Source organism: Puma concolor, chromosome D2, assembly GCF_028749965.1.
Source record: "Puma concolor isolate L17-30 chromosome D2, mPumCon1.1.hap2, whole genome shotgun sequence".
In the NCBI taxonomy this organism is placed as follows: Eukaryota; Metazoa; Chordata; class Mammalia; order Carnivora; family Felidae; genus Puma; species Puma concolor.
Window position 1 is genome coordinate 85637869 of NC_141677.1, and position 27364 is coordinate 85665232.

The 27364-nt window shown below is 47.7% G+C and overlaps 1 protein-coding gene across 8 annotated transcripts in view; it reads left to right on the plus strand.

Annotated features, from left to right (window-relative positions):
• The window catches only part of MGMT (O-6-methylguanine-DNA methyltransferase), a 298750-nt gene that overhangs the window by 81992 nt on the left and 189394 nt on the right, over positions 1-27364 (plus strand). Inside the window, exon 2 of one of the 8 annotated variants that reach the window (XM_086681189.1) lies at positions 2945-3167. The exons of the other annotated variants lie outside the window; for them this stretch is intronic. The gene's annotated coding sequence lies outside the window, so the exon portion shown is untranslated. The remainder of the gene's footprint in view (positions 1-2944; positions 3168-27364) is intronic. 8 annotated transcript variants of the gene reach the window in all.

Here is a 27364-nt window from a genome sequence, read left to right on the forward strand (position 1 = left end):
TTTCTTTGGGAGGCTGGAACAATTTCTAGAGCTAAAATTACTAATATTAGCAATAATACATTATGTTCAAGTGAATTGAGATAAATGCAGCATTTTCACAAAGTCAGATTTTCATTCTCCCGCTCACCGTGGTTGAGGGAAGCTACCTAACGAGGTGGACTGACGGACCGGCCGTCTCCCGGGTGGGTGGCGGGTGCCCAGCACAGAGCGCGCGTCGTCTCGCTGGTCCCATGTGGGGAGCCCACGGGAGCATACACGTGTATTTCTGTCGAGTCCGTTCCAGAAAGACGTGAAGTGGGAAGTCTGTTCGGCAAACACTTGTTGAGCTTTTCCGTGTCAAGTCTGTAGAAACGTGGTGCCGGAGGGATAAAGACGTGACCCTGTCCTCCAGGAACTTTGTCAGGAGAGACAGTTGTGAGTAATCACACGTGTGGCCCCGGAGAGAGAACGGTAAAGACCTACAGGAGTCACGAAGACTGATGGGGGTAGCTCGGTACCCAGAGCATCGGGGAAGGTCTCCTGGGGAGGAGGCGCTGGATCTCGTCCTTCGCCGGGGCCCCCAAGGCCACTTCTGCCCCTTCCCCTGCCAGGCGTGGGCTCACCCAGCCTCTCGGTGGAGAGGCGTGCCAGTGGTCTGCTGCTCGCCAGCTCGTTCCCTACCTGGTGGCCATGCCGCCCGGAAACCTTCCTCTGAACACCTGTCCCGTGACCTGATGCGTGTGCACCTCACTTGTGCCACGGCCATGAGCCCCCGTGAATGATGAGCTTCCGATGTTTTCATCTGTGAAACTGATGGCCTGTTTTAGCAAATGGCAGGCAGTGTTCATTCTTCCCAGGGTTTCATCTGTGTTTACAGTCCAGTCCGCTCTCTGCTTCTTAGCCTGTACTTTACATCGTGGGTGTTCTTTATTAAGCATCTTTTTACAGTCTGTCTGGAATGTTCCTTCTGTTGGCTGTGTGCAGTGGTTGTGTGTCACCTTCACCACTTCTGCTCTGGCGTTGGCCGTGACTGGGTCCCCGTACCCGTCCTCCAGGAGCGTGCTCATGCACCAGAAAGGCTTCCTCGGTGGGCACGCTTTCTGGCCTCACCTTTGGCCTCTGCCCCTCAAGGCTACTGCAGTCCTTTCTGATCCCATGTGGGACCACCTCACCCTGGAACAGACGAGACTTCGCTCTCGAGGATGTGGGAGTGCCAGCTCTGATCTCTGGCCCTGCAGTCTCTGCCCTCGGGTCCCTTGAGCTCAAGCCCAGCCATGCCTGGTGCTCCCACCAAATGGCCCACCTTTCCGAGGCCGGTAAGCCAGTGCCTCTAGAATTGGGCCCCCAGGTGTAGACTTTTAGCTCTTGTACTTTGCAGCTGTAATTCGGCAAATCCCTTTAACTGTTCCATGCCTCAGTTTCCCCATGTGAGGTGGGATCTAATAGCCTCTACCATGTAGAACGGGTGGATGATTCAGTGAGTGAATACACAGGACTCTTGGAACAGTGCCCCACAAAGTAAGCACCGGCATGTTGGAGATCCTTCTCCTCGGTCCTGGCCGCTGTCTTACTACTGCTGTTTCCTGACGTAGCCTCTGGGTCCTCCCACCACTGCCTCCTCCCCCTGGGGGGTCTTCCCCCACTCCTTTTACCTGACACCCACACTCCCCAGCTGTCCCCTTGGATGTCCCCCTCGGGGGTAGGGGAACGCCCTGGGGCTCCAGGCCAGGCTTGCTTGGGGACCCGTCCTCCGAGCTCCTCCTGCTTTGCATCTACTCCGTGCTTACCCCGCCTGCACTTCCTTATGATCGCCTCCTCTGTGGCGTGTCTTCTGACCCCGGAGTTCCTGGAGGGCAAGGACCACGTCTGTCCTGCCTCCTCATTCCAGTCCCCCTGGTACCAGCACACGGGCAATTTAGACCTTTCTGTAAAGCTGGACCACAGGAGGGGTCAGGCGGCTGGGGTATCCGTGCTCCTCCTAAAGAGGGACGTAGTTCTAGAGGTCAGAGGTGGAAAAAGCAGGAAGTTCAGGGGGCTTCTTCGGCCAGTCGCCCGGTCGTCGATTTACACACAGATGTGTCACTCCCTCGGTCTCCCTAAAGTGAGGGAGCATTGTGCCAGGGCTGGGGAAGTCTGCATCGGTGGCTGGGCCTTCTCAGAGTGGGCAGCCTCCAGGGGGCCATGGAAGGCGCATCTGTGCGAACCTCCAAGTACGTTCCTGTTCTAATCTGGGCAGAGTCCGCACCACCGTGCCAATCTTGCCCTGTGCTCATCCTCTCCTGTGTCACCTTGTCCTTTGGGACCAGGCAGTATTGCACTGCTGTCATTGGTCTCCGCGAGCGCGCTTGTTAGGGGCTGAGCTGTGTCGCTGCCCCCTCCCCCACCCCCAGGTTCCTGTGTAGAAAGAAGTCTTAACCTCCGTGCTCCGGAATGTGACTGCGTTTGGAGTTAGGGTCTTTAAAGAGGTACTTAGGTTAAATTGAGCTCGTTAGGGAGGGCCCCAATCCATCGTGATTGTGTCTAATCTCCCCTTCTTATAAGAACATCAGACACGGAGGGAAGACCATGTGAGGACACAGGGAGAGGGCGGCAAGCCAGAGAGAGAAACCGCAGAAAAAAGCCTGGCCTGCAGACCCCTCGATCTTCAACTTGTGGTCTCTACAGTCCTCGCTCCTGGCCTGTGGCTCCTCGTTACTGCAGCCCTAGACAGCTAGTGCAGCACTTAACTGTGATTGCTGTGTCGTTGATCGCGCTGATCACCTCATTTCTCGTTGCTGCGGAAATCTGAGGGAGGGAAGCAGCCAGGTCCCTGCACACCAGCCCCCTGGGCAGAGCCCGAATGGGTAGGGTGGGGCCTCCGGACACAGGAGTTTTGGCAGGAGGGTTAAAGTGGTATTCTCTATAGAAGGAAAACAAAGTTGGAGAAATGAGAAAGCATCTTTTTTTTTTTTTTTTTTTTATGGAGACTTTTTTTTAGAACAGCAAATTGAGGGGAAGGTTCAGAGATTTCTCCTGCGCCTCGGCCCCCACGCGTGCATGGCCTCCCCCACTACCAGCATCCCTGAGTTGATGAACCCACATTGACCCATCAGCCTTACCCAGAGTACGTGGCTTCCTTCACGGTTCCTTCGTGGTCAAGGCGTCCATTTTTTAGACACATCCAGCAGTAAATTGAAAGGCTGGCTCTGGTGAGTAATGTTTGTCCTGGATCACGTTTACTTTTCCCACGTAATATTTCTGTGCCTTTGTGCCGGTGTGGCTGCTGGCTCCCCCTCTAGTTCCACGGACTGGACTTGGAAAGTCTGCGAATCAGCCCTTTCTTGGATGGAGCCAGATGGCGTCTTTGCTTCTGCAAAACGTGAATGACTACACTTCTTCGCAAACCTCTTTTTTCTGGCTTCGGTGTCCCGTTGTGTCTCTTTCACCTGCCCCTATTACTCGCGGTCCCTGGAGCCGAGGGCGGTAGCGTCTGCACGTTCCTTGTGCGCCAGATGCAGGAACGACTCCCCTGTCTCATGATCAGAAAATGGCTCTAATGAGCGAGCTGGCGGAAGGACTCGAGGCGCTGTCAGGTGCAGACCGCACACTTTGCATCCGCTTCTCTCTCCGGGGAGCGTCTTGTCCCCCAGTCTCCCTGTTGAAACTTCTGGGGCTTTCTCTGTGACATCTTCTCCCATTCCCTAAGGGTTTAGCCTGTCCCGGGTCTCTGTGTCAGCACCTGGGTCATGGAGTCGAATGTTAGCGTCTTTAGGATCTTTAACGTCACTTCAATGTTTACGTCGCTGCACATGTTCCTTCCATGGTAGGAAAAAATTGTAATTTGCCTCTGATCCTGCCCTGTATCCTTGAGAGCTGCACCAAACGAACTCACTAATGAGTTCAGTAAATGTTAAGTAATTAGGTAATTGGTGTTTCAAATAGAGATTATGCAGAAGTCTTTGAATTTTTATATAGGTGTTTACAAAGTATTTTAGTGATAATTGGGGAAGTTGGTTATGGTTTCTTAGGTGGAATAGGAATTCATTATTTTTTCCCAATTACGATAATGAGGTATAAGCCCCTGTAGCTTGAAAATTCTGTCTACGGCACATTTTCAGGAGCGAATTTTACTACATTTGAGGAATTCTCCGCTTTTGAGAACTGAAGTAAATTACACATAATCAAAAGGAACTATTTTACAATATTAATCCACAAATACAAGATTGCGTTGGGAGGTACATTGGCATAGCCGCCCTAGTTCGGTATGCAACAAAGGATGTTCTGTCCTAGGTGTGTTCCCCTTCATGCTGGAGGGTGTTCCTGACTCTGCCTTTGTATGTGCTCCAGACGGGGGCTTCCCAGCTTGCTCCCGTGGCTGGACGCGCCCTCCTCCCCCTGCACTTGGGACGAGGTGGCACAGGCCTCCTCCAGTGGGCCCGGGATCAAACCCGGGGTAGCGGGGTCTTGAGGGTACAGGCTGGGCGGGGGGGGGGGGTCTTTGTGAAATGGGAAGCTTACCCACTGTTGGTAAATGGCCAAATATAAACGTGTGGCACTTTGACTGACAGGCTGCAATGAAATCAAAGGTGGTCTTTTCTAGGAAATCCTTATGGAAATACTGCCCATTTTGGGTAAATGTACTAGTACAATGAGCACTCTAAGCTTAGTGGAAACATTCTAGAATGCAAATTGAAGGTTTGTGGGTGTTTTTCCTTCATGGATTTGTTACCTTTGCAGAAGTGGAGAGCATCAATATTTTATGGCTTTTCCCCAGGTTTTTTGTGTCTTATGAGTCATAAGGACTGGGGCCCTGAACCTCCGCTGGTTTTCTGTCTCCCTGATGTCCTTGACCCTGCTGCCTGGGGTGGGGGCTGGGGAGAAAGCCATTTTCATCTGAGTTAGCTAATTTCCCGTTTTCCCTCTTTAAATGGAAGCTGTGGCGTTCTCTCTCCTTCCTCTCCTTTCTGAGATTGGAAATTGTGTTCCAGTTCTGTTGTAATATTGTGAACTTCGTGTGCAAAATCTCCTGTGTCTTTTTGTTATTGCCACTCGGCACTGTACCCGAGGAGCCGGCCTCACGGTCCCTCCGCTTTACGTCTGGTTTTACAGTCTTCGTTTTTGCTCTTTTGTGAAAATATGGTTGATTTGGAGTCCCTCGCAAAGTGTGTCAGATCATTTTTGCTGTTTCTCTTTTTCCCTTCAACTTTCTCTTATTTTCCCATTTCGATCTCGGATACCCTTCTTAGGCGCTCTCATGCTTGATGCTGGCCCTGTCTGTTCTGCCGCGGGGCGGCTAGCTCTCATTCCATACCCGCAGTGGTGGCATTGACCATTATCCTGCTTGGCATTTGGGATTCAGATAAGCAGCCTTTGGCCTTCTACGGGGTTTGTAGAGCAGGGCGGTGATCTCCTAGTTCTCCAAGAAGACTTGATTCACCAGGACACGACGTCTACGTTGGAGCCAGACACAGGGCCCACACGCAGGCATCTTTTTCTTATCCTCTAGAATTAACTTGCTTGTTTACCTAAATCTCCAGCCCTCCTTACGTGAACCAGTGCCTTGATCGGAAGGATAAATGAGATCACAAGGCGTATTGCGCTGACCTAGACTACATATTTACCTGTATCCTGTATTTTCAATATTTATTCAGAATGACTTTCTCAAATATTTAATAAGAATTAATAATTGAATGTACTCTTGGCTTCTTACTTCGCCCTGGGATCTCATAAGATCTTTGAAGCTAAAACTAGTTTGGGCCCTTAAGGGGTTTATAGAAATTAGGTATGTCTGAGTATGGAAATGGTTGGCATGGTGAAAAAATTGAGTCCTTAAGTAATTTGCTATTCCCAGTGATAATTAGAAGAAACCCCGTCCTAGCTCCGTTTTCCAATCGTTTTTTCCCCCACTATTTTAGGGGAGAGTTCTTGAGGTATTAGCAGCTAATTTTTTTTCATGGGATCCTGTAGTAAGGTAAGCGGCTTTGGCGTATTGTGTTGCCTTCATGGGTTATTAGATTGTCACTTCTAGGAGATGAATGTGGGTTACAGAGTGTGTCGTGCCATATGTCATCTTAGTTCTCAGGAATGTTTCAGAAGACTGAGTAAGAGTAAATTCTTTTAAATTTATGATAGAAATTAGCAATTTTATTAGGTCCTTTAAAAAGTTTGTAGTTTTGAGAAAGACTTAAAAAAAATACGTGTGTATATATATATACATCTTTGTTCTCAGAGGTCTGCAGACGGCGCTTAATTTGTCTTGTGAAAGGACACGGGTTTCAGTGGAATGCTTTGGCCGAGGGAGGGGCCCGGTGCAGGTGGCGCTCCTGGGGCGGCCCGCACAGAAGGCTGATGCGCTCCAAGATTTACTGTGCACCACCTTGGCCGTCATTCCCCTAAGTATTAATTTTAACTCCACTAATAAGAAACTGAACAAAAGTGGAATTATGAGTTCAGTAGTATTCTATGAAAGGTCAGTTGTTAAAAAGGCAGAGTCTGACATTCTGTGAGAAAGGTACCTTCATTAATCACCCTGCTGGGAGGACACGGGGAGCTCTTGACCAGCACCAGTGATCCTTGCAGCGTGCACTTTCAGGGCCTGACGGCACAAGCTTTCTGCGGGGATTATTTAAATATATGTTGAGATAATTTAAGGAATTTATCTTTGCAATTTGAAGATGTGTGTATCATACAAGAAGTCTTAGGAGGTACGCTTTACTATTTCGAAAAAGGAAGAACCCCAGTTAATTTCATAGGCACGTTATGATGGAAGCATACCCTGGACACAGCTGGCTTTGCTGTATCTCAGGGAAGAGGTGCATTTCCAAGTGGGTGAATGCACGTCTGTTACTTGTGCCCTCCGCAAATACTAATACAATAAGCTTCCTGCAGTCGCTTCCGTTTTCTGCGTTAATGGCTAAACGTGATACGTTTTGATCCTGTTCTGTGAAACAACTCCTAGCCTACCCTCAGTCTGTTGTGTGCATTGCAACCGAGTGCCCACTGTGTGCACAGAATTTAGACATCACATTAAATTAGTATTTTATGTGTCCTGCCAATTTAATGTTCAAGTTCAATACAAATACATAAATCATGATGCAGTGAACCAGTGACACGTCAGTTAAATATCTTTTATTGTGGCTTCTTGACAGATTTTCATCCTGCTACTAAAGCACAGTGTTGTTGGAGCAGAAGTCTGTTTCTAGATTCCCTTTGTGTTGCTGCCACTGGGTTTCTTTGAAAAAGCACCTAAACACGAGACTAACCCAGAATACTCGGTATTTCTTCCCAAACAGGTATTTTCAGACATTTTATTTCTAAAGCTGATTTGTGTAACTAGGATGTTGCTTTCTGTGCTGTCCCTCATGCTGCGTTATGCCAGAGGGGAACGGGATGTGCTTTCTGTGGAGGAGAGGGGGGCAGGGAGGTTGTCCTTTATTTTTAAAGATCCGAGGGTGTCTGCTTACTGTTCTCAAACCGTGATTGTCCGGGTAATCTCACTGCATCTCTCCTTGCCAGGACGACGTTAATCCTACTCTACTAGGAAGTGATGGGCAGTCACCAGATGGTCATGACAGGGACGATCCCAGGCACGGGACACTTCCTTTGGAATTGGTGTGCTCTGTGTCAACAGCGAGGGGGCCAGGCGGGGCGAGGTGCAGGGACAGGTCGGAAGGGAGGTCTCGTGACCTTGGCTCTGCTAGAGCTCACAGGGTCTGCTCTGCTGCCTGAGACCTAGGATGAGGGGACAGTAGCTTCCTGTACATGACCTGTTCTGGGCCAGCCCCACTCCGTTATCCCTCGGGGGTGTCTAGACCTGCTGCTGCAGGTGCAGAAGCTCAAAAACCTTCAGCAGCTTGGCAGGACTCACGTGTTGCTACTCTTACGGTTTTGTGAATATGGATGTTAAGACCATACCTTGTCCGTCATGTGCTGGCAGGACCCCCACTTGCCTTAGGAGGACATCAAATCTGCTCCTAAGCCTAGGATCTTGCTTGGGGAAGGTTTGGTTCAGTTTCATCAAGACAAAGTTTATTAGAGCCTACAAATAGCATAAATTGCTATGTCTGCAGTGCTACGGTTTTGTCTCTTGTCATAATTTTTGCTTAATGGCCGTTTGTGCTACATTGACCAGGTCCATGGGTTGCTTAACATAAGTGATTGCATTTGCTTATGATTAAAAACTTCCTCCATTAGGAATGCAGCACCCAGGACTTGTAAATGATTTGTTGTTGGAGCTTTAGACTTCATTAGCCACGTCGTCAACTAAGAGTTGTCTAAGAGTTAGGGACACTTGTAATGAGCTGTGTAATAGAGACCCTCCAACAAAACAGAGAGAGACCAAGTCTTCTTGGAGCAGCTTAGCATGCAGATAAAAGGCTGCCAAACGTGTGGTGAATGCGCTGTGCCGTGGCTGAAGCGGGCTCTGTTCTGACTGGGAAAGGCATGGGTGAGTAAAGTACTTTATTACTGGAGCAAGACTTGTAGTAAAAAATTATATACCATTCATGACCAAAATCCTTCAAAACACTCCGTCACCATTCCCCTCTGAACCCTATAGCTTAAGCCCTAAGCATCTCACGAGTCTCTTGATATCACATTAAAAAAAATTCCATTTAATGGTGTTTGTTTGGGAATGCCGTTCCAGCCCTTGACAGCCCCCCACCCCCATTCATCTCTGGCTTTTCCCCAGTATTTGACGACGGGACCCTGCAGCCCTGATTTCCTGCGTACAGTAACGTGGGTGATTATGTGCTTTATTATCAGCAGACACCTTGCGAAGAGAGGGAAGTTCCTAGAATAACTACATTAAATGTGATGGGCATTTTTGTGACAGACGTAAAACTCCTAATCTTGAAAGCAGTTGCTTTGTGGGTCAGGCAGCTGTGTTAGCCGTTCTCTTCTGACAGCAGTGGGAGAAGCTTTGTTTGCCTGTTACGGACGGGATCAGGTCTGCTTTGTGACCCTTACTTGGTGCCGACGGCGACTCTGACGGGGTGGGGGAGGGCCGGTGGCCCTGGAGCACGAGGACACGGGGCCAGGCTGGTCCTGACCCCACCATTTACTAGCTGTGTGACCTTGAACGAGCTGCACACCCTCATTTAGATCACTCTGTGAAGATGAAGCTGATACCAGTCTCACAATATTTGGGGAGGAATAAGAACACAGACACTCCGTTAAAGGTACGCTTGGTGTGGAAAGGTCCTCGGTCATTCCTTCTGCGAATGCCCATCCAGCATGGGATGCGGGGTTCGGGGCACTTGGGCTTTGGTTTCTGGTGGCCATCAAGGTGTGCAGTTGGCTTGTATGGCTCACGGTGCCCTTCACTGGCCCTCGGGTTGGGGTTGGACCTTGTGAGTGTCCGGAGGCATCCCCTGTGGTGCCCTGGGAGCTGTTGCTGTCCCTGGCCGGGTGTCACTTTGCAGCCCCTGAACCCACATATTCTGTAGGATTTCCCCTCGTGCGTATACTTAAAAGTTATTTTAGAGACCATTTTAGTCTTAATATTGGTTGTAGAAATTAAAAATTCTGAAAACGGCATTGGATGGTGTGTGAAGGTACAGGATTCCTCGTCAGGTCTTGACCTTCATGCTGGCAGCCAAGGTCAGATGATGGGTCGTGCTGGTTGGTAGAGAGTAGTTCTGTCATTCATGGGTTGCTAATTTTTGGAGCACTGCAATACAATTAAATATACTTAACCTTAAAATTACCCTGAACGTGACTGAGTCTTTGATTCACAAGCCCCTTCTGGTTCTTAACACGGCCTCGGTTTGATCGTTATAAGGATGAATCATCCTTGTGCTGTTGGGAATGGACTGTTTCCGTGGTTTAAATGCCCAGTAATTGAGAACTTTCCCCTCTGCTCTGTGTGCAATGTGACCAGCGGAAGGTGAGATCTTGACCCTTCGTCTGTCTCTGCTGTGCCCGTCGCCATCTGTATTTGAAGGTCAGCGGCAGCGAGAGGGGGGACTGAGTGCGTTTAAGCCTTGCTGGGCCCTTTCAGGTGGCGCTCTGCGAGCTGGGGGTTGGCTGCAGGCTCCTCCGTGCAGTAGGCAGGGTCACCCCAGCCCTCCACAGCTCGGGTGATGTTCCCCAGAGCTGATGGTCCCCGTGTCTCCTGCCATGTCTCCTCCGTCTCCTGCACTTTCTCTTCCTTACCCTGGCTTAGGCCTCTCCGCTCACACTCTGCTTCTGGGAAGCCTGCCTTGCTGGCCCTGTGCTCTGTCCCCTGCAGATCCAGAGCTGAGGTGGTTTTGGCTGCTCCGTCTGTGACCCTCCCGCCGGGGACAGTCCCCTGGGGTCTCTTGCTCAGGCACAGGGCTGGAGGACGTGTCCCAGGGATGGGCTGCCTTGCCTCTGAGGACTGGCCCATCTTCCCCCACGGATGACCGCTTTCTGCGAGGAGGACGGAGAGGGGGGCCCGTACCGAGCGACCCTGCCGTGTTACGAGGAGCGAGGGCAGCTCCCGGAGGGGTTCCCAGTGTGGAAAAGGGCAGGCGGGGCCAGGTGGGGCAGCACAGAAAGCTGGCTCCTGCAGGGGAAGTTCTGCTGGGTCCAGCGTGAGAACAGGACCTTGCAGAGCAGGATTCCCGAGAGCCCATGATACAGTGTGGCGTGCTCCCCTTGTACGTGGAATTTAAAGAATTAGGGGTACCCTGAGCTCCTGATAGGTAAAAGACAGTAAAAACAAAAACAAAAAGAAGAAGAGTAGCGAAAGACACAGTCTACCCTCTGAACTGATGTGCAAGGCCCTGAAAGCATCACTTTGAATAATCTGTGGTGAACGTGTTAGAAAAACGCAATGCTGGTGTGTGGACCTCTCAGCCCTGCGATCAGCATTACAGTATATCTTGTTGAGTGATGCTTACACTGCTGTGTGTCTGCCCTTCATGTGTGTGGCTGACAGAAAAATATATTAACAACGAATGGTAAAATGTTGAAATTTAGAAGTCCTTATGCTCAACTGTAATTTCTGGCCCTTTGGGTGTGGTAGACGTATTCCTGATTACAGTTTGTGACACACACCTGTGTCAGAGGCCGAGTGTAACGTATGATATAAATTCTCACCTGGTCAGCCCCCGTGCCCGGGTTTTAACCAGCCCGGTGACCCTCTACACGTGATGTGGAGGAGGCCACCCCCGTGCGTGCACATCTTCCAGTGAGTCTAGGGTTCTGATGTGAGATCCGAAAATATTTTGGGGAGTGGAACATTGAAATGCCCCATCCAGACCCCCACCCCACCCCCCCCAGGTCCCTGGAGTGCCTGCTGCTGTTTTGCTCTGCTCTGGACCCTGGTGTATTGAAGTTTGTGGGGCCCTGCCTGGGAGGGGTTCCCGAGTGTGCCTCCAAGGGCAGGACTGCAGGTCTGTGTTCTGTCACAGGTGATGCCTCGCAGACCCTCCTCAGGGGCCTGCCTCTACTCCTTCTCGGTTCCTCCTGCCGTCAGGCTCCCCACAGACCCAGTCATTCACACTCAGCCCGGCCCGGCCCTCAACAGAAGCCAGACTCTGGGCCTTTGGCCAGCTCCCCAGGGCTGGGGGGTGGGGGCCAGAGCACAGCCCCCCCGAGGCCTGCCGTGCTCTGCCTGCCCTCACAGAGGGGCCCCCTGACTCCTGCTCAGCTGACTGGATGCAGGAATTGTGGGGGGAGGCAGCCTCCTGGCTGAGTGGCGTGTATGGCACGAGAGGGCATCGGGTCCTTGCTCGCCCAGTCCCCAAAGGGTTGAGGACGTTTACAGCCGTTACTCTGGTGCCTGGATTAGGAAACAAACTGCTCTTCAGATTGCACCCCAGCAGGTAAGGGTGGGAGCCCCCATCTCTGGTGCCTCGGGACCCCCTTCTCTTGGCTTCCTGCGCCTCTCCTGTTGGTGGCTTCCACCCAGCGGTGATGTGTCCTCCCCATCCCTGCTCCAGTCTCACTGAGGGCCTGGGGTAGATGTTGAGGACACACAGACAGCCACGGTGACCCCTCCCCTTCCTGTATGCATACCCCTTTGCAGCGGTTCTGGCCTCACCTCTGTTTTGGGGGGGTCCCAAGACTGCCCTACCTTCAGTGAGTCACCAGGAGGATCACAGGACTCGGCCTAGGGTTGTCCCCGTGACTGTGACTCACTACACAGAACACAAAGCAAAAATCAGGGGAAAGCACGCAGGCCGGGTCTGGGGGAAACTGGCTCAAGCTTCCAGGAGGCCTCTGCGGGGAGGGACTCCCTCTGGCAAGTTCGGGCAGCACGAGTGAGTGCTGTGTGCCAGCGGGGTTTCTGCGGGGGGCCGGCCTTGCAGGTGCCCTCCACGCAGCATACCCCCGGGGGAAAGCACACGTTCCCTTGGCTTATGAGTGCCAGGGACAAACCATGAGCACTCGTTTCAGGGCGTGGTGGGCACCCTTTCCGGGTTCACGGGCCTGGTGCCGGCGAGGGCCAGCCCTCTCTCAGCGGTGTCGGGCCTGCGAGGTTTCTGCTTTTGCACATGCCTCCTCGACGGGTGGTCTCTCATCCGCCGGCCCTGAGGTCTGTGGCTTGCTCAGTGGGGTGTGGCCCATGTGGCATGGTGGGATGTTGGAGGCCTTGAGGGGCCTTGCAGCTGCTGGTTGCACTGCCTGGGACCCTGTGAAGAGGCCACGCTAGCGGCTGGAGGCCGGAGGCCGGCGGAATGGGGCTTGGCACACCCAGCTGCTGGGCACGTGGGACCATCATCTTGGACCATCGAGCCCCGGATGATTTGCCGTCCTCTTGCTGCCATGAGTGACCCTAGGCGAGAGCATCAGAACTGCCCCCACTGACCTCGAGTTGCTGCCTCGAGAAGGAGCTGATGAACAGCCGACTGGTTTTAAGTCACTGCGTTTGGAGTGGCTGTCGTGTGGCACTTGCCACCTTGTGTGTCCTCGTCCTTCCCACCGCAGCGTGTTCAGCAGGGCACTGCCCTCGGTGTTCTGTCCTGTGCTTCCCTGTGCCTCTGCTGATGCCCTCCCCTCCTGGTCCCTCTGTCCCGGCGTGGCCTCTGGGTGCTGGCTCTCGCCTGCTCGCCTAGCTGTGGCACTTCTCACATGTCCTCATGGCTACCACGTCACCTCTGCCAGCCCCCTGCTCTCCTCTGTATATTCGTTCGTTCACCCTCCTGGCTTTGGCTTACTCCTGTTTCCTTTCAGAAATACTGTCTCCTCTCTGCCTCTCCCAGTACCTAACACGTAGAAGGACCGCCAAGAATCCTCCCTGACAACTGGGCCCCTAGGGTCCTCCACTCAAACCTGTGACTGTGCAGGACAGCTGAGGCCCCCTGTCGGGTTTCAGAGGCGTTGGCACTGTGGCCCCTCGACCACCTGTGAATCCTGCAGAGGCGAACACCATGCCCTTTTCTCCCCTCGACGCCCAAGGTTCCCCACGGGATGACGCGTGTGCAGGGCGTACCATGTGCTCGCATGTAACATGAATGTGTTGTCACGGACTCTACGCTCGGACCTCGATTCGAGGCCGCACGGAAGTTTGACGCTAAGGAGTCGGCGTGCCTGTAGCTCGTACCTGTGTGGTGGGCGTCGTTGAGACTGTCCAACTCTGTCTGAGGATATAGGGCGTGAAAAGTCCGCCGGTCTCTGTGTTCTCTCCTTCTCTTGTGAATGAGGCCACGTAGCCGGTAAGGGCTGAGTCAGGTACCGGGGCCGCGGCGGCTGTACGTGCACCACCTGGTGCGGTTCTGCGCTCCCTCAATGGCGGGGCAGCTGGGGCGGTTGAGGTCTGAGTCCTGAACACCGGGGTGGACGGCCCTGCGCGGCCTTGGCGAGGGTCCCGTGTTTGGGGATGGGTAGACGGAGTGACGGACGAGTCGAGTAATCCCTCACTGTTGGTGATCAGTACCAGGGAGGTGGCGTCTCCTTGTGCCTGGCAGGCGAGACGTAATGGTTACAGATGACGCCGGTTGCTTCCACTTTGCCCCGGTTTTTGTCAGGAATCCTTGGCTTGGCGGTACGTGCTTCTGGGTGTTGCGCCCTTAGAAGCCTGGGAGAGCGGTAAGCAGAAGTGCTTTGTCTTCCGTTTTCATAGGAAACAAGTGCCTTTCTTCAGGCTTCAGCCTCTTCTGTCTTCTGACCCCCCAGTCCAGCCATTGTGTTTGGCAGGCGGGCCTGTCACCTTTGCCTGTCGTGCCTGCCTGCTCGGAGGAGCGTTGTCTGCTGTCCCTGGAAGGTTGCTCCCAGCCGTCTCCCTGCACCCACCCCGTGTCCCCATTGTGGGCCCGGGAGTGGGCTCTCTGGATGGCTGACGGCTTTGTTCACCAAGGCACGTACCTGCCTGCAGGCAGTGGTGGCTTGGCAAGTGCTGAGCACCCTGAAAATCTCCAGAGCTCTCCACGAAAGCACCATGTCCCTAAGAAGATTGAGGACCCCGGGAGAGCGTGGGGTTCAGCATGCCCCAGTAGCGGATTGGAAGTCCTATACTCGGCCAGAGGCACACAAGTGGCAACCTTATTCGAGGAAAAAAAAATTTCCTGGAGTCTAGATACAGTATCTTAGTAGTAATAAAAGCCCTAGTGCAGATTTACTGGTGTAGGAGTTTTAACCGTAATACTGTGGAATGGTAGGTTATTTTGTGTTCAAGAGCTACATTTATCACAAAAATGATGATATACAAATCACTTCCATATCACAAAATGTTCTTGGTCAAAATTGGCTTGAGGCAAGTGATATCTTCGAGTAAACAGTATATGAAGACCATATCTTAAAATGATAGATCACCTAATTTTGTTCTGACAGAGGTTTTTGCCGCAACAAACATCTGTCATTGAAATACCAATTCAGAGATATGGAAGCCAAATTGTCCAGGTTTTCTCGGATTTGTCACTTCTAACTTAAGTCTGCTGCTGTTCCACATTGAAGCTTTTCTAGGATATTAAGCAGCGTTGCACTTTAAGGCACATTAAAATAAACGATTTAGGGAAATATGCTGCTTTAAATGGAAGCAACCCTTTGCAAGGACAGAAGTCAGGAGGTGGCTGAGGAGCACAGAGCTGTCACCTGAAGCTCAGATTTCAGATTTTGAACCCAAGAGTTGGTGTCCTGAAAAAGGAAACATGGCTTTGTCTCCTAGATGGCTTGTGCTCGCCTCAGATTTTTTGAAAGGGCTGTGATTATAATGTTCTTCCGAAGACTTGAAGAAATGTTTGTTGCGAGCCTGAAGGGGGGAGCAGGTTCACAGATGAAGACCATAGTGACGCCACAGGGCCTTTGGGTCTCCTTTTTCTTGGCGCTCCTCCTCGTCAGGGGGTCTCACTCGGAGTCCTGCATGGGACACATGTCTTGAGATTTGAGGTCTCAGGGAGCCCTGTGCATGGACAGATGTCCTGGGAGTTGAGAGACAGGTTTCCAAAGAACAATCTAGAGAACTTCCACTGTGCTCCCCTGTTTAAAAAAAAAAAAAAAAAAGAATGATCTTGGTCCAAAACTTGATTATAGGATAGAGATTCTGCTTTAAAAAACAAACAAACAAACAAAAAAACAAACAAAAAAAACCACCCAGGATGCTTGGAAGGCTTTCTAGAAAGCTGTCATTGATGACCAATTCTTAGATATTTTATTTGGAACAAAGGAGAGTCCCTTTGCAAGTCCACAGTTCCCATGAGTGCGCTGGGAGATGATTTCACTGGGCAGTTCCCATGGGCTTGGATCTGGTGGGAGCAGCAGGCTGCCCCCACCCCCCTGCCCCGCTGGCCCTCCTCCCCTTCTGCTGTCTCGTTCATCCAACCTCCTGACCGAAGCCACGATTTGTGCCTTGCCAGTGCCTCCCCTCAGAGGACGGCCTTCTAGGGCTCTAGCAGCCTTGCCCTCCTGTTGATGGGGGAGAGTTCTGGAGATCTCCCAGCTGTAGGTCTGGGGAGAGTCCTGGAATCCAGGTTTCCAATATGTTCCACCATTTCTTGCATTAGAAAATGCCATCAGCACTTTACAGGCCCTGTTCCACGTGTCACCTTTTTATCCCATTATTACCGTCTGAGACTTGGTATGATGTTTCCTTGTCTGTCTTCATGGAGTATGCGGTCAGGGGCCCCGGGGTTGGGCCACCAGGCCCAGCTCCACCGCTTAGGAGCTTTGGAAAATTACATTCTGCTGTGTAACTTCCTTCTCTGCTGAAATGAGGTCCTTATGCTTGCCCTCAGCGTTCAAGTATGATGCTGTGTGGAAAGCACCCGGTCCAGGACCCGGTGGTAGGAATGGTAGCAGTCATCATGGTGGTCATGGCGGCGGTCGTCCTGGTGGTCGTGGTGGTGGTCGTGGCGGTGGTCGTGGTGGTGGTCGTGATGGAGGTCGTTGTGGCGGAGATCATCATGGTGGTGGTTGTGGTGGTGGTCATGGAGGTGGGTCATGTGGTGGTCGTGATGGTGGCCATGGTGGAGGTCACTGTGGCGGAGGTCATCGTGGTGGTCGTGGCAGAAGTCGTCGTGGTGGTCATGGCGGTGGTAGTGGTGAGAATTATTGTGTTCATCTTGTTTGGTGTTTGTTGGAGTGTGGATGACTCGAACACCCACAGATTGGCTCTCCCCTTCCAGTCTTTCTTAAAAGTTTGCGGAGCTAGTTCACTTGTCCAGGTCAATAGCTGGTCTTCCAGATGATGTCACTGAGCTGGCACATCCATCCCTGCTCACCTCTTCAGTTCCCTGTGTCACTGCCTCCAGGTGTAACAATGGGCCGTGCCTTCCTGTGCTCTGCACCAGGGCAGACTTGACGGGGACAGGAAGCTACGTGGCCACCCTGCCGTCACCTGTGGTCTCAGCCATACGAGAGCCATGATTTCCGGCTAAGAATGAATTTTGGTGGGTTGTGGACATGTTAATGAAATGCTTCAGAGCTGACTGGGCTTGCATGCATGAGGAGAAGACAGGGCTGAAAACGGATCAGAACTTTTTAGGTTGGGCCTAAAGGAAGGTTCCATAAGGAGTTCTGCCCTGGGTGGTACCACTGTGTACGTGCTCTGGTAGCACCTCCTCTTACCCGGGACATGGTTTCCTCCTAGGCATTAGGACCAAGGTGTGTGTGCGCAGGTCCTAAGTGGCCTTTTGCTTTAAAAGGCTACGGACACACTTATATTTTCTCCCCTTCTGATTGTATCAGGAGAGTGTGTTTCCCCCATGGTGCTCGTTCTCAGGGACGGAGTACAGACAGACGCTGCAGCTTGAACTAAGACCCCTCTCTTCCTTTACAGGGAGGATGCTTCCATTTCTCTTCCCCACAGCCACCCCACCTTCCTGTGCGCCCACGTGCTGGCCGTGGCCTCTGGCCCACGCACACTGCGCTTCCTTTGAATAGTGCCCTGGCTCTTACTGCTGCTAAACAACTGGGGTCCAGACACCAAGAATACCAAATCCAAGAATCAGAGGTTTTGAGCAGGGAAAAGAAGAGTCATTGGATTCCTGTGCATTCTTAACGAAGACTTTTGTTCAAGAAATTATCGATCACACACCGTGTTCCCATGGTTTTTGTTGGTGCTTCATGCCCCCAGCCCCATGGTCCCAGGCCGATTCCCAGACAGTGTCCTGACGTGCTGTTAGAAGTTCCCAGATAGGGCTGCGGGCCCGGTGTGCCCCACCCCCCACCCCCGTCCTCCTGCCAAGATGGCCACGCCTGCTGGGGCATCGGGACCAGGACCCGAGAAGTCTGTTCAGACCACGTTATTTTGTGAAATACGGTGGTGAACTCACCAAAACTGGTGGGGCTCGTGGAGCGAAACCAAAGTACGGCCGTGGAAATTATTTGAGTGCAACATAATGAGTTCTGTTTTTCATATCTGGCAGATATTACCCCCTAAATCTAATCTGCAATGCTGAAAATTATGCCATTTTTTATGATTTGTTTAATTTTGACTGAAAAAAAATTGACTATTCATCGATTCTTGACCTGAGAGTATTGAGGGAAAAATTTAGTTAATAAGAATTTTCATGAGGTGTAAATTTAAATGTATGAGGACTCTGCCTATCCTAGAAATACTATAGACATTAATTTAAAAATTCTATAAGAGCCCGAGGGCCTGGGGTGTCTGAAGAACAGAAGGTGGAGGCGGTTGTGGTTGCTAACTGGTCGGCGGGGTCTGTCGGTGCGATACAGGGATATTTTATGCTTTCTCCCCGTCCGTGGTTATATGTGGCTGTGCGTAATTGCGGTGTTACTTTTGTTATAATCTGTTTGCCTGTGAGAATGGTATCCGTGCTGCTAAGAGTAACAAGTCAAACGAACGGAAATCAGGTCACGCGATTAGTGTGTGGTGGGCTCTCTGGAAAGTTTTCGCGTGGCTCCCCATATCTGCAGTTCAAAGAGGGCTTTAAAGAACTCATAAAAAATGAAGGATCCTAATATTGAAGTTGGGAAACGTGAGTGAATGACATATTCTTTTCACACACCTCAACTGTCAACGTTTCTAATCAAATCACCCAGCCCTCTTACTTCTTAAATGATACAGGCAATATTTCCTGTAATAAACACCCCTAAGTCTAATGAGAGGCCCTAAGGCAACTTCAAATGTATGAATTCATTATAATTGAACAGCATAATCTGCAGGGCAGGGATGCCTGCTACGCAGGCTCAACTTCACACAGCTTGGGTGTTTTATGAAAAATGTTACACATTTTGTTTACAACGTATTGCTGCTGTTTGAAGTATTGTATGTTCCTGTAGTACATAAGATGGGGCCGCATAATGGAGGAAAAATCAAGGAGGCAATCTTTCATTTTGTTCTTGTATGAAAAATTCAAAAGACTGAAAACTCACCCAGAGAAATTTTGCAAGCATATTATTTTCCAATGTTTCGATCAATTTGTCTGTCAACCATGGTGAGAGGTGGAAGGGGCCAGCAAAAGCAATTTAGCTTGTGAGGTCCAAAATAGAAATGTTTTAGGGAACCTTGTCACATGTTATTTCTTTATATTAGAAGTGCCGTGTGCTTTATTTGCTGGTCATATTATGAAGAGAAATTGATATCAATCATCTAAGTAAGCTATGAATATCTGATATAAATATTACTCTTATATGCATGCATCGGAATGAAATATAAATTAACCTCTTAATGCATGCAGGAACCGTGAGTGTGACAACAGGCTCTTGTTTTGGATTTTTCCATTTAACAATTCACGGTGCGTTTTAATTGATAGTACCCAAGTGACACTATGTAGAAACATCTTGCATATGAACATTACTGACCCTGCCAGGGCTTTAATTAAGCTATAATCTTCCAACAGTAAGTACATCTGGGATTGACAAACGTATCCAAACCATGCTTACGATCTAAGTGTTGTTGTTTTTTTTTAAATTGGTGCAGATAGGGGAGTTTTAAATCAAGGGCTTTCATCATGAAAGGGCTTTCATTCAATAAAGTTTAAGTTGTGTTAGGAGTAGTTAATTCTAAGGCGAACATACAAGTTCAGTGAGATCTTGTCACGGAAAACCTATAATTATGTAACTCCTGTGTGTACTAACACTTCTTTGAATCTTACATTAACCCATTAAGATAATTTCCTTGAATCTTGTCTTTTCCAGAAAAAAAAAAAAATCCGTTGGCTTACAAAAGACCCTAGTTTAAATTAGTCACATTAGGTCAGGGTGCTCCTCTCATAAAAGCCTCACTGAGAAGCACGAGGTATGCGTTCCAAGTAGTTGGCTACTATTCACATGAAATATTCAGTTCGCAGAGAATGCCAAGTTTCTTGGAATTTAGAATCAAGTGTAATATTTGAGCATGCTGGAAATTCACTGTGTATGATAAACTGACAAAATAAATCTTTCCAATTGGTGTGTATTATCAACATTGTGTTTATATGGAAAAATGTCTTGAAACACAGTTCTCAGGACAGTTTGGGTAGAGACTTCACCATCCAGTATTCCTTACTTAGCGTGATAGCTAATTTTTTCTTTCAGTGACTGCCTAGTATTTTATCGTATGTGTTTGCATCTAAGTGGGGCAGCAACTTTTTTTTTTTTTTTTTTGTCTTAAAGACTCGACCCTAGAGTCTTTTAGGATTTTGGTGTTTTTTGCCCTTGGTTTGGAGCTATTTCAAGCAACATTAATTGTGAACACCTTTATACAGACATCTTTGTGTGCTTGTGAAAGTCTGTGCAGAATAAATTAAGTAGAATTAACTCAGATCTCTTCAGAGTGCCTTCCATATTTTAATTTTTTATAATGTAAGTGAGGTTGAATATTTTCCCTTCTGTTTATTGGTTGTTAGTATTAGTAAATTGTTTGTTTTTCTAGTGGTTTTTGCCTTTTATTGGTTTGTAAGAACATTTTGCATGTAAAAGATAGTCCTTTCTGTTTTTATTTCACCCATGGAGTTTTTTTATGTAGTCAGATTTTGCTTTTCATTTTGGCACAGTTTTAGATCTACAGAGAAGTTGCGAAGATGCTAGTACTGTGCAGAGTTCTGGTATACCCTTCGCCCAGCATATCCTAGTGATAACTGCTTTTATATAACCGTGGTACGTTTGTCCAGATTATCAACTAGAAGCTAACATTGATACAGTTGTAGTTAGAGTTTTGAATCTTGTCCTGTGGCTTTTGAGTATTCCTGTAATGCTTACAAAGGTCTTGCTTATTACTTTCCCTTTTCAGTGGGGGTGGTTGGGGATAGCCAGGGATAGCTCTGTGTTTATTTTCTGTTTTCATATTTGATTTCTTTGAAACGTATTTTACTTTTTACAGGAGTTTGATTGGAACACATATTTATTTTCATTCAGATTCTTAAGCAGATTTGTCAGTGTGTTTTGAATTAATCAACTTCTGGGCCGTACATTTTATAAAAGATAAAAAGGATCTGCAGAATTTTTTTTGTAGTTTATTATCTAATCCCTGACTATGGTATTTTTTGCAACATCTAACATATGAGTGGTTTATAAGGAGAGTATAAAATGTAGTTTATTTAATATTTGTGGTAAGAATTCTTCTAAGACCAGTGGGTCAAGAATATTTTCCTTGGATCCTAAATAAATGACTTTGTAACTTTGATAGTTGGGAGTTTCGTATCATTAAACCGTTCTAAGTCCTCTTGAGGGAGGCAGAAAGACCTAGCCCAGTACTGAGTTTTGTGTTGGTATACCAAGAGCAAAATGTCCCCAGTCCCAAGAATGAAGTATTTGCCTGAAGTCTAGGAATTGGGTGGACTTACAGTCATCAAGCTGTCCCAGATGATACAGTTTACATGCAACTGTTATCATCTGGAGAATTTCACCTGCTTAATTTTCAGCGAATAGAATGCTGTCTATAACATCTTGACCTTTTAAGAGTAGATACATATCCACCCCTCCCACCCCCCCGCCCCCAAGTAGAATCACATGAAGTTTCAGAGAAAACCACTGGTCTGAGGCTCAGCCTGTGCCTCGGTAGCCCATTCCATTGTTAGGAAGGGTTTTTTCAGCTTAGAGGAATCCTTGACAAAATAAGAAATTTAAAGTATACAGTGTGGGCCGCTGGGTGGCTCAAGCGGTTATCTGACTCTTCATTTCAGCTCAAGTCATGATCTCAGTTTCTCATGGGTTCGAGCCCCACGTCGGGCTCTGTGCAGACAGTGCGGAACCTGCCTGGGATTCTTTCCTGTCTCTCTGCCCCTCCCCCACTCACGTGTGCTCACTCTGTCTCTCAAAGTAAATGAACTTAAAAAAATATACATATGATGTGACTTGACGTGCCTTGTGGAAAGATTCTCCTCCCATCCAGGTAACCCCTCCATTGTCTCCTTTTTAAAAAAAAATTTTTTTGGTGAGACTATAAAAGTTGACAGACCTCGGTTACACAATACACGGTGGTCAACCATGTTGTGCATTAGATGTTCAAGTTTATTCATCTCGTAACTGGAAGTTGATGCCTTTCTTACTAGTCTCTCTCCGTTTCCCCCAGCCCCTGGCAGCCACTTTTCAGTTTTTTTTTTTTTTTTTTTTTAATTATTCTACATAATAAGTGATAGTGAGCAGTATATCTTTCTCCCTCTGGGTTATTTTAGTTGGTGTAATGCCCTCTAGGTTCATCCATGCTGTTGAAAATGGTAACATTTCCTTCAAGTCTAAATAATATAATAATGAAATATTATTACTGTTATGTACATATATATTTTCTTAATCTGTAGAAGGACACATTGGTTGTTTCCATGTCTTGGTTGTTACAAATAGTTCAGTGAACATAGGAGTACAGCTGTCTCTTAAAGATAATTTTGTTTCAGTATATGCCCAGAGGTGGGAGTGCTGGGTCACATGATAGTTCTGTTTCTGATTTCTTGAGGAACCTCTGTACTGTCTTCTGAGTGGCTGCACCAGTTTGCATTCCCACCAACAGTGCACGAGGGTTCCCTTTTCTCCACATCCTCTCCAGAAGTTACCTGTTTTCTGTTTGATGATGGCCATTCTGACAGGTGTGGAATGGTACCTCATTTGGGTTTTTGGTATTTCCTTGATGATGAGTGATATGGAGCACCTTTGCACGTACCTTTCCACGTACCTGTTGGCCATCTGGATGTCTTCTTAAGGGAAAATAATTTAATCGGGCCCTTGCCCATTTTTAAATTGGATTATTTGGGTTTTTGGTTTTTGCTCTTAAACTGTAGGAGTTATGGCATAGTTTGGATGTTAACCCCGTGTTGGGCGTGTGGTTTTCAGACCTTTTCTCCCATTCAGTAGACTGCCTTTTCATGGATGGTTTCCTTTGCCGTGCAGCTTTTTAGTTTGATATAGTCCAACTTGTTTCTTGCTTTTGTTGCCTTTTTTTTTTTTTTTTTAAATAAAAGTAAGTTTGAGTGAGAGCACACACAAGCAGGCAGGGGCAGAGAGAGAGGGAGAGAGAATCCCAAGCAGGCTGTGTGCTGTCAGTGCAGAGCCTGACCAGGGGGAATGGGGCTCGATCTCATGATCACAAGATCATGACCTGAGTTGATATTCAAGAGTCAGACACTTAACTGACTGAGCCACCGTGGTGCCCCTTGTTGCCTTTTAATATCAAATCCAAATCACTGCATACGTTTTCTTCCAGAAACTTCATGGTTTCAGGTTTTACATTCAACTTTTCAGTCCCTTTTGAAGTGACTTTTGTGTATGGTGTCACATGGGGTCCAGTTTCACTTTTTGCATGTATCTGTCTGGTTTTCCCAACACCGTTTATTGAAAAGACTCCCCTTTCTCCATTGTGTGTTCTTGGCTCCTTTGAAAATTGACCATATATACATGGGTTTATGTCTGGGCTTTTAAAAGTATTTTATTTATTTTTGAGAATGAGTGTTCAGGAGCTAGTGGGGGAGGGGAAGATGGGGGCTGGAGAGAGTCCCAAGCAGCTCAGCATGGAGCCTGACATAGGGCTCGATCTCATGATCACAAGATCATGACCTGAGTTGAACACTCAACTGACTGAGCCACCCAGGTGCCCTTATTTCTGGGCGTTCTGTTCTGTTCTTATGACAATACCGTACTGTTCTCATTACTGTATCTTTGCAATATATATAGTTTGAAATCCAGAATTGGGATGCCTTCCAGTTTGTTCTTTTCCAAGATTGCTTTCACTATTCCGGGTCTTTTGTGGTTCCATGTGAACTTTCTGTGAAAAATGCCATTGGAATTTTGACTGGCATCGCGTTGAGTCTGTAGTCTGGTTTGGGCACTACGGACGTACTTCCTGTTCCTCCCTCCTTGAGCTTGGTGCGTTTCTCCCATTTATTTGCATCTTCAGTTTCTTTCATTAATGTTTATGATTTTCAGCGAACAGACCTTTCACCTCCTTGGCTAAATTTATCCTTAGGAATTCTTTTTGATGCTATTGTAAATGGGGTTGTTTTCTTAATTTTTATGGTAGTTGGTTATTGGTATATAGAAACAAAGCAAATTCTTATGTGTTGATGTTGTAGCCTGCAACTTTACTGAAATCATTTCATAGTTTGGATAGCTTTTTTGGTGGAGTCTTTAGGATTTCTTAGATATAAGAAATGAGGTCATCTTCAAACAATTTTACTTTGTCCTTTCTGATTTGGATAGTCTGTGCCTTGCTTACTGCTCTAGCCGGGTCTTCTAGTACTCTCTTTAATAAAAGTGGGAAGAGTGGGCATGCTTGCTTTGTAACTGATTCTTAGAGGAACGGCCGTCAGTTTTCACCGTTGTGTTGGCTGTGGGCTTGTCATCCATACCTTTGTTGAGGTACATTGCCTCTCTACCCAGTGTGTTGAGAGTTTTTATCATGAAAGCATGTTGAATTTTTTGTCAGATGCCTTTTCTGCAGCTGAGAGGATTAGGATTTTTATCCTTGACTCTGTTAATGTGGTATACACCACACTGATGGATGTTGAAGGCGTCTCACGTCCCTGCAGTAAATCCCACTCGATCACAGTGTGTGATCCTTTCCCTGTACTGTTCAACTCTGTTTGCTAATGCTTTGTTGCAGATCTTTTCATTTGTGTTCATCAGAGTGTCGGCCTCTAGTTTTCTTGTGGTGTCCTTGTCTGGCTTGGCCTTATAAAATGACGTTGGATGTGTTCCCTCTTCATTCTCAAAAGGGCTCCAGAAGGATTGGTCTTCATTTGTAAATGTTTGGTGTAACTCACAGCAAAGCCATCTAGTCCTGGACTAGAAGTTGTTTTTTTGTTTTGGTTGTTTTTAAAGTTTATTTTTGAGAGAGCATGATGAGCAGGGGAGCGCGGAGAGACAGGGAGACGAGGATCCGAAGGAGGCTTTGCGCTGACAGCAGTGAGCCCAACACAGGGCTCGAAAGCACGAACTGTGAGATGATGACCTGAGCCAAAGTTGGACGCTCAACCGAATGAACCACCCAAGTGCCCCACCTTTGGAAGTTTTTGATTACGAATTCAGTGTCCTTACTAGTAATTTGTCTAGATTGTCTATTCATCATGCAGTCCTGGTAGATTAGGGTTGTAAGAATTTATCCATTTCTTTTAGATTGGCCTCTTTGTTTGTATGTAATTTGTAGTAGTCTCTTTCGGTCCTTTGTGTTTTTGTGGTGTCCGTTGTGAGGTCTCCTTTTATAATTTTGAGGCCTCTTTTCTTGATTAGTCTAGCTAGAGGTTTGGTAATTTTTTCCCTATCTTTTCAAAATATCGCTCCTTAGTTCCATTGATCTTGTCTGTTGTCCTTTTTCTTTCACTTACTTTCTGCTCTGATTTTCTTTTCCTGCCTTCAGAGTTTGGCTTTAGTTTATTCCTTTGTCTAACTCCTTGAGGTGTAGATGTGGTTGAGACCCTTTTTCCTAGTGTGGCTACAAACCTCGTCCTAGAACTGCTCTTGTGGTATCTCAGGTCTTGGTATGTGTGCTGTTTCAGGCGCTGTTTTATTTTGCTTTTGATTTATTCTTAGACCCATTGTTTGGTCCAGGAGCATGTTTAATCCCCACATGTTTGTGAATCTCACAGTTTTCTTAGAATTTGTAGTTTTATACCTTGTGGTTGGCAGAGAAGCTTGATGTATTTCCACTCTTAAATGTATTGACTTGTTTTGTGCCCTAACATATGCTCGATCCTCAGTGTTCCATGTTTGCTTGAGAAGAATTTGCTGAAATGTTCTGTGTATGTCAGTTCCTTCTGGTCTAATGCGTAATAAGTCTGTTACCTTACTTTTTTTCCCCCTGTTTGGATAATCTATCCATTGTTGAAAGTAGGGTATTAAAAAGTCCCCTGCTTCTGTATAACTGTTCTTTTTTTTAAGGTCTGTTAATGTTTGCGTCCTGTATTTAGGTGTTCCTAGGTTTGGCACATAAATATTTATAAGTGTTATGTCTTTTTTATGAACTAACCCCTTTATCATTATATAACGACCTTCTTCATCTCTTGTTACAGTCGTTGGCTTAGTCTGTTTTGCCTGATGTAAGTGTAGCTACCCCATTTTTTTTTTCAATGTTTAAAGAAATTAACTGGATTTTAATTAGGTAGTAGTTGAGAATATTCTTTTTTTTTTTAATTTTATCCAGTGTGTATTTGTATTTGAAGATATATTTTTTTAAATATAATTTATTGTCAGGTTAGCCAACATACAATGTATATAGTATCCTCTTGGCTTTGGGGGTAGATTCTCGTGATTCATTGCTTCCATGCAACACCCAGTGCTCATCCCAGTTGCCCTCCTCAATGCCCATCACCCATTTTCCCATCTCTCCTGCCCTCCCCACCCCACTTTTTTGGGAGTTTCCCTTTGCATGGGGTATCTTTTTTCATCTTGTTCGGTCTGTGTGTGTCCCTAAAGCTGAAGCCGTCTCTTGTAGGCAGCATGTAGTTGAGTCTTGGTGTTTGATCCCATTCAGCTGCTCTGTCTTTTGATTGGAGAATTTAGTCCATTTACACGTAAAGTAATTACAGACTTACTGTTGCCATTTTATTCATTGTTTTTTGGCTTTTTTTGTAATTCCTTTGTTTCTTTCTTCCTCTCTTGCTCTCCCTTTATGATGTCATGACTTTGTGTAGTGGTATACTTAGACTCCTTCCTCCTTTGTGTATCTACCATAGGATTTTGCTTTGTGGTTACCGTGAGACATGTGAAACATCTTCTTATGACAACAGTCTATTTTAAAGTGGTAGCTTCATAGTTTAATGTTGGCTTTTAGTTTATTACAAACTCTCATACTTCATCGATCATTTCTCTGAGGAATTTTAGAAAACTTCTGCTAAAGACATGAATGAATGATTTATTTGATATTTTCATTCCTGTATGACTTATAAATGACAAGTTTTTATTCTCTTTACATTTTTTTAACATTTATTTATTTTTGAGAGATAGACACAGGGCACGAGCGAGGGAGGGGCAGAGAAGGAGACACAGAATCTGTCAGTCCAGAGCCTGACGTGGGGCTCGAACCCACGAACTGTGAGATGGTGACCTGAGCTGAAGTTGGACGCTCACCCGACTGAGCCACGAGGTGCTCCTGTTCTTTTTAAATGGAGCATATAAATCCTAGTTTGGGGTGAGAGATGTCAGACTTGTTCTGTGTAGTACTTATTTGCAGACAGACCTGGGTTCTAATCCCCTCTTCCACTTTCCGAGTGTGTAACCTGTGAAGCTGGCCACTCGGCACCTCTCTGCTTCTGCTCTGACTGGTCCTGCTGGGCGCTCTCGGATGCTTGTTTGCACAGCGTCCATGCCAGGCCATTATTGCAAGCCTCCCCCATAGGGCATTTTTCTTACTAACTTTCCTGCTCTAGAGCTTGTTAAAGCTTTGCTGCCTTCATGACTGTGTCAAAGGCACTTTTTTCCTCTTACTTCCCAACCTTCTTTCCAGGACTCCTTCCCAGCAGATACTGAGGTAGAAAGGCGTGGGCCATGGGCCCCTCCGATGTGTGGACCCATGAACCAGGGTGTGAGTTCTCACCTGGCAGCTGCCCGGCGGCCATGTGTCTCTGGTGCTCCTCTGGGCATCTGCTGTGTGTGGGGACAGTAGACACACTTGTGAAGCTGTCACACGTGGAAGTGA